This window comes from Mesoplodon mirus (genome assembly GCF_964341445.2).
Source record: "Mesoplodon mirus genome assembly, chromosome: 14".
Taxonomy (NCBI): Eukaryota; Metazoa; Chordata; class Mammalia; order Artiodactyla; family Ziphiidae; genus Mesoplodon; species Mesoplodon mirus.
Genome location: NC_138990.1, coordinates 11,088,808 through 11,097,009, shown reverse-complemented (window position 1 = coordinate 11,097,009; position 8,202 = coordinate 11,088,808).

Below are 8,202 nucleotides of genomic sequence, written 5' to 3'. Positions count from 1 at the left end.
ACATGACTTTGAAAATAATGTTTTTCCGGCTGTAACTATTTAAAACATAACCATTTTAAACATACAGAACTTCACACTCACATGCTGGCTCTGAACATCACAGATCCGCCCTCTCTAGCTACCCTGAGGATTTCACATCTCTGAGTCCATGGCTGTCAGAAAGGCATCTTACCCTCCAAACTGAGCTCAACAACAGCATTCCCTGCAGCTGCAAAATCTCCTCTGAGAGGAAAAAAATCATCATCACATAACAAACAATAAAAAGAAATCTAAAATTTCTACTTTATGCATCTATTTTTTAAAGTTGTCCGTGGGTCTGACCACACACGCACACACACATTTCTACTTGTTTTCAGAGAAGGGTGGCCTGCCTCTAATCTCATAAAAGTTTAAAACCAGATGACCCACACTTTCACGCACTGTTTCACGCACTGTTTACTGACATTCGATTCGACCTCAATTGCCAGCCACCATCTCCACTTATTAGGCACTTATTATGTGCTTGGTACCGTCCTGTTTTACCTGCACTGTCTCAACTAACCCCTCATGCACATATGCGTTCTTGCTATTTTATAAGCAGGATGCTAAGCCCAAACTCCAACAAGTCCCCGGGCTGGAAAGCAAAAGGCAGAGACAGGAATACCACCACCCAGTGATGCCTGGTGAGATGCCCTCTTCCCACCCCAACCCGTGAGGACTAGAGCCAGAGCAGTTTAATCTTGGGTCCTGCACAAGCTTACCTAGTCTTCTCACCATACAAATCCCCACAGTTCATGATCTCTGCATATAAGGCATCCCGTGGGCTCTTTTCCCTACTCTCCTTGTGGCTGGAGCAGCAGCAAACTGCAAATAAAATTCGAAAATCTTTGCAATTGGTAAAATCCTATCCTTTAGAGTTATAGATCTCTGTGTTGGGAAAGGAACTTAAAGCCTATCTAATTCAGCTTCCAAAATAACACTTCAACACCCTTTACTACAACCTTGCCAAGAGCTCGACCCTCATCCCCACATTTAAATACCTCCTGTGACATGGAACTCACATTCTCTGGGCAACCCAGTTCACAGTTAACTAATTCCACTCGAAAATGTTTTTCTCAAAGGAAGTCCCTGCAAGCTTCCAAGAACCGCTCAAAAGCAAGTCTACTCAATGACTGATATTTGACGGCAGTTCTGAATCACGAATGCACCAAGGTGACCTTTGTGCTGCCACAAAATTCACAGTGATATCCGCGAGTGACCATCTCCATGGCGAATGCCCAGCGTGCCAGCTTTCACTTCATCCCTTTCTAGCCCACTCAAGGAAGCCGACGACAATGCAAGTGACACTCTATTTCAGGAATAATCTTGAACCTGCTCTCCTGTTTTTCAGGAAGTGGGTATTGTTAATTGCCACTCTTCACACCCAGCCGTGGCACAGTAAGGCACCCATACAGAGAAGGTTAAGAGGGTGAGTTGGGGTCCTTTCCATGTGACAGGGCTCAGGCGATGCCCCCAGATGTGCCGCCACCCTTCCTGGGTTCATCTGCTTTCCCAGCACATCTGTTGGTGTTCCCCTCGCCCAGAACCACTGCAACTTTCAATTGAATCACTATGAATTGAGCAGTGGTTCCTGTTTCCTCTTCATTGACAAACCCACACATCACAGATGCTCTGAATATTCCATTGTTTGCGAGAAAGTCACCACTTTAGAGTTGCTGTTTGTTCATACCTCCCTCACCCTGCCAGCCCGCCAGGTGGTGTCGCTGGTTAAGCAGGGGACGGTGTGACCTTCACTCCCGTGGCCCAGATGGACTCCTCTGACGGCAAGTGCTCCCCACAAGACCTCACTTCCTCCCAGGGTTTCAAGGGCATATCAGTACAAAAAAATGAGACCTTCTAAAAAACCACCTAAAAACACGGGTGCCTTGGTCGGCTGGGTCTACAGATTTATCAGAGTTTGGGGGCACGGTCTTGGATGTTCTCCTCCAAGAGCTCCAGCCGGCGACGTCCACACATTCAGGTACGTGCTCCCCTTCGGGACCAAATGGTGTCCCCTCCCTGAGGACAGGGTCATGGTTGCCCTCCTCCGTGCCTCTTTGGGGGTGGCTGACAGACACCTGCTGAGTCACTGGGCCTGATACAGTCAGGTAAGGGCGGTAAAGGGTGACGGTGGATGGGCAGGAGATAAGCCGACCAGGAAGGAGGTGGTCCTTTCTGGAAAGCTCCCACACCTTGCAGATGGTCTGCTGAGCACTCGGACTTGGAGGTGGTACCAAGAACGGGTCTCAGCAGTTTTCTTCTCCCTTGTATGTTCTGTCGGTTTCTTGCCAGAGGTGTCTGGCCCATGGGCATCAGCCAGTCAGAGGCTGAGCTGGCGGGAGCCCAGGCTCCCAGGGCAGGGTCTCCCCCAAGGCCTCAGGACACCATCCACTAGCACAGAGCTTTCCTTCCTAGAAGTGCCGAGTGGTGCCTGCCAGGGCTGCCGTTCTGACTTCAGCCTGTGATCACAGCAACCGCAAGCCAGCCACAAGCCTCTGTCTTTGCGTGCCTGGGGTTTGCTGTAACAGTTGGGGACTCTGAGGCTGTCCTTCAGATGAGGTCAGATTAAAACGTGCAAGAATTCCTGTACTCTGGACTCTTTCCCAAGGGAAGTTGGAGGGAATGGCCCAAGGAGGGGTTGGGGGATGCTTGAGGCAGGCAATGGACCCCCATGAGCAAGGGGAGTCAGGCAGAGCTGCTGCCTGGGTCCCACCCGCACACCTGCCCCTTTTATGTGGGGACGTTATATAGGGCGGCCCCCCTCCAGCAGCTGTTTGGGCTGAGGAACAAGTTCACTTACAAGCACAGATGCAGTGTCTCGGTTCTGACCTCTGTGGAAGGCCCACAGACACCTTAGGTACCTTGGAAGGTCAAAACCGACAGGGCCCAAAGAAACTGCTCAGACCTTTGAAACCCAGTCTGGAGATCAGTCTCAGGAAAGGTTACTCTTGGTGTTATTCGAATTATTTAACGGCATTGTTTGCGGACTTTAGAAATTATTGAAACGATGTAAATCATTGACAGTAAGAGGAAATTTTCATAAATTGTGGTCCATTTACTTGGCAGACAATTATTCAACACTCAACAATTGTCAAAGATTTTGTAAGGGCTTCCCTGGTGGCGCAGTGGTTGAGAGTCCGCCTGCTGACGCAGGGGATGCGGGTTCGTGCCCCGGTCCGGGAAGATCCCACGTGCCGCGGAGCGGCTGGGCCCGTGAGCCATGGCCGCTGAGCCTGTGCGTCCGGAGCCTGTGCTCCGCAAGGGGAGAGGCCACAACAGTGAGAGGCCCGCGTACCGCAAAAAAAAAAAAAAGATTTTGTAAGAGGCTCAGAGAATGTTTATGCAAATAAGAAATGGAAAAACAGGACATAACGTTGCATTTACAGTAAGTAAGGTCTAGACGAGGCTTTAGGAAAGAAGCAGGAGGAAGCACGCCCAAGTGTGCTCTGAAGAGTCTAGAATCTTCTTTTCATCTTCTGTGGTGGGCCCTGCTCCCCCTTCCTCTCCCCTCCTCCCCCCACAGGCCTCCCTCTGTCTTCCCCAGGCCCAGTGGAGTGATGAAACCCCCCTCCCCCAGGACCCTGGGAGAGAATGAGGGAGGGGGATGCGGGGGCGTAGGACTCTTTTTTTCTCTTTTCATTCGCTTTTTCATGCAATCACTTATTCAGTCTTCACTCACTTGCTCCTCGACCTTGGGCGAGCGGCTTCTGGTCCCTCACCTGTTTTCACTCCTACAAATTTAGAGATAACAATCGCCTGCCTGCCGTACCGCAGGCACTGTACCCACAGCCGCCCAGCCATAAACCAAGATGCGGAGCAAAGTGGCGGTTCCGGGCTTGGGCCGTGCTGGGTGAGAGGCTGCACTGACCTGTGCCTCGGCCTTGGTGTCTGGGAAACGGGGCTCCCTGGCACCTGGCCCGGGAGGTCGTGCGGGTACAGAGTGTGGTAGAGTCAGCACCCCGCACGAGATACTGGCGTTTGTTCCTGCTCTTGGCTGTGCACTTGGCCAAGCCCGGGACACTTCTTCCTCTCAACCAGGCGAGAGAGAAGCAGGTCTTCCACACCTACCACCACACCTAAAATACACTCCTGCACCCCCCAGCCCCCGGGCCTGCCATCTCCCCCAGGACTCCTGCCTGCACACGCGCTCACACACACAAACGCACACACACACACACACTCGCCCTGCGCAAAGACCCCTTCATCCTCATACTCTGTGTTCCCCTCCCTCTGCCTGGACCCCCTAGGGCTCCTCCTCACCTCCCTCCAGGACCCCTCCTCCACTCATCCGACAACACTTAGGTTTTCCAGAAAGCCCCCTGCCGTTCTCCGTCGCCACACTCAGTGTCCTTCTCAGGCTGTGTCCTTTCTGTTTTCCCTTGATCTCTCTGCGCCACTGCACTGTCAGCCCCGGAGACTGACCACGTGCGTTTCTTGAGCGTTGCTGAACCCTCCGCCTAGCACTGTGAAATTGACATAAATGAGCAAATAAACATTACGTTTAAAATGAAAATAAATCGGAGACTTGGTCCTTATCATTAGAGAGCTTTAAAAATGATGGTGGAAAAGATAAATATTATATGATTCCACATAGATGAGGTTCCTAGAGTTGTCACATGCATGGAGACAGAACGTAGAATGTTGGGAGGGGGAGTTCGTTTTTGATGGGAATGTGAGAAAGTTCTGGAGATGGATGCCACTGATATTGCAATGTGAATGTACTTAATGCCACTGAACTGTACACTGAGTGATTCCAATGGCAAATTTTATGTTATATACATTTTGCCACAGTTTTTGAAAATGTTAATAGTTGTGGGAAAGACATAAACATACTCAACTGGAAAATTATGAGACGACATAGGAATACACAACACAGACGATATGGAACAGAAAACAACACACACACACACACACACACACACACAGAGTACTTGATTCAGCCCCAGAAAGAAAGAAGGCCAGTTCTGAAGGCTGTTTCCGGGCAGAGTGCAGCTCAGCAGTAAAGCACTGCTCCCCGGGAGGGAAAGTGAGTTATTTTTAAGTCTTCCATTTGTAAAAGTAATATAATCGTGGTAATATACATCGCAGAAACTTAGAAACAAGAAAAAAGAGTGAGGAAAAAGCATCTTGATGTATTTTCACCTAATGTTTTAAAAACATTTTTAGTTGTAATCATGCTGAGTGTATATTTTTATTAAGTATACTACAAGCATTTTTCTTGTTCTTACATAGTTTTCATAATTACAACAATTCATAATTTTTAAAAAATATTTATTTATTTATTTATTTGGTTGAACCAGCTCTCATGCGGCAGGGGGGCTCCTTAGTTGCACGGCATGCGGCATGCATGTGGGATCTAGTTCCCTGACCAGGGATCGAACCCGGGCCCCCTGCATTGGGAGAGTGGAGTCTTATCCACTGCACTGCCAGGGAAGTCCCATCAATTCATGATTTTAATGTTTAAGATTGTATTGAGTGGATTATCATAGTTTACTTAAATGACCCTTTATTTCTGAACATTTTAATTGCTTTCAACCTTCAACATCTCTGTTCATACCCTACTGTGACAAGTCTAAGAGTATATCCACTGGAGGCATTTTCCAGATTGGAATTACTGAGCATACGGGTATACATATTTTTGTAGCTTTTAATACTTGGTTTCAAATTGCTTTCCAGGCCATCAGCAAGTACCAGTTTTACACCACTTTCACCCACAATAAAAAAGGTTAGCACTTTTTTATCGCCCTGCTGGGTTGTAGGTGGGAAATACTTTTTCAGTGTTGGTATGATTTTGTATTAGACGATTGCCACATTTTTTCAAAGGCTTTATATTTTTAGAGCAATTTTAGGTTCACAGCAAAATTGAAAAGTACAGGGACTTCCCATATACTCCCTGCCCCCAGACATGTATATCCTCGTCCCTTATCCACATCCCCCATCAGAGCGGTACATTTGTTACAACTGATGAACACATCATTATCATCCAAAGTCCATAGTTTACATTAAGGTTCACTCTTGGTGTTGAACATTCTATAGGTTTGGACAAATGTATAATGGCATGTATCCATCATTATAACATCGTGCAGAGGAGTTTCACTGCCCTAAAAATCCTCTGTGCTCCACCTGTCCGTCTCTCCCTCCCCTTTACTCCTGCCAGCCACTAGTCTTTCTGCTGTATCTATGCTTCTGCCTTTTCCAGATGTCATATAGAGGGAATCTTCTCATATTGGCTTCTTTCACTTAGTAAGATGCCATTTAAGTTTCCTCCATGTCTTTCCATGGCTTGATAGCTCATTTCTTTTTAGCACTCAATATATTCCCTTGTCTGGAGGTACCACACTTTATTTATCCATTCACCTACTGGAGGACATCTTGGTTGCTTCCAATTTGGCAATTATGAATAAAGCTACTATAAACATCTCTGTGCAGTTTTTTGTGTGGACGTGAGTTTTCAACTCCTTTGGGTAAATACAAGGAGTATGACTGCTGGATCATACGATAAGAGTATGTTTAGTTTTGAAAGAAACTGGCAAACTGTTTTCCAAAGTGGCGGCACCATTTTGCATTCCCACCAGCAACGAGTGAGAATTCCTGCTGCTCCACAGCCTTGCCAGCATTTGATGTTGCCAGTGTTTTGGATTTTGGTCATTCTAATAGGTGTGTGGTGGTAACTCGTTGTTTTAATTCGCATTTCCCTAATAACATATGATGTGGAGCATCTTTTCTTATGCTAAATTGCCATTTTCATATATTCTTTGATGAGGTGTCTGTTAAGCTTGTGGCTCTTATTTTAATCAGGTTGTTTGTTTTCTTATTGTTGAGCTTTAAAAGTACTTTGTATAATTTGGATAACAGTCCTTTATCAGATGTATCTTTTGCAAATATTTCTTCCGGTCTGTGGCTTGTCTTATCACTCTCTTGACACTGTCTTAGCAGAGCTGAAGTTTTTAATTTTAATGAAGTCCATCTTGTCAGTTACTTCTTTCACGGATCATGACTTAGAAAAATGCAGCATTTTAAAACTCTGTGTTTCCCAAGTGGAACAGCTTTCCTTGTAGTACACAGACCATCCTGCTGTGTTTATAGACCTAAAGCATAGAGCTTATGCTAGAAACACTGCAGGAACTCAAAGCCCTAGGGAGGGTACCTGGTTTACTCCACCCTGTGCCTGGAGGCAAATTAGGGCAGGATTATTTGGAAGCGGTAACCTAAGTACAAGGTTACACTGAGTTGCTTGAGGAGACAGCAAGAGAGGCTTCACTGAGGTCCTTGGGCAGAGACTCCTCATCCAGGCAGAGGGCAGATGGACAATCCAGAACCTGAAAGCAGTGCAGTAGCTGTCCAAAATGAGAGAGAAGCAGAACTGGAAAAGGCAAAAGGATACAGAAGGCCAGATGGGATGGAGCTAAGGCATTAGCAGTGGGAAGAGAAGGGTGCAGGAAGCAAGGGGCATAGAACGAGCACATGCCCCCACAAGGGGACTCTGCCTTTGGAGAAGGTTGGTTACAGTGGGGGCTTTCCATCGCTGCGGCAGGGTCTTGCTAAAAGTGAAACTGGGATTTTCCAAGGGTTCTGAAGGGGTTTGCCCTGGGAAGGAAGATGTTCCACTTGGGGGCCCACACTGGCTTAAAAACAATCCTCCAGCTTTCGTTTACCAAGCCCTACAGCAGTGACCCCAGTTCACCCTGCATCTCAGCGTGGGCCGGGGCATGAAGGATCCCCAGTGTGTCTCAGGTCAAGTGCGCAAGGACTAGACCCCAGCTGCTTCCTCACCACAAGATGAAGAAGAGTAATAAAGCTCCCGTCTGCTGAGTGCCTCCCAGGCGCCAGCACTATGCTGAGATCTGTGCGTTCCTTTTCTTCTTTGCTTTCCTAACAGCCTTATTTAAAGTAGATATTAGTGACCCCTTTAACAGGCAAGGAGACCAAGGCTCAGAGAGGTTCCCCACCAAGATCAAAATCACACAGCATTTAATGAATTGGGGCACTACTATGCAACACTTAGCTCCAACGCCTTACCCACTCTCCACTTATCCCAGAAATAGCCCAGCCGCTCCATAAGACTTTCAGGGGCAGCAAGCAGGTGAGTTTGGAGAAAAACTTGCAAGAAGCCTGTGTAACCTGATAAAAGTCTGAGTTATTGGATTATTTGAGAATAAAGTTGGTCTTTTCAAATCAACTAAC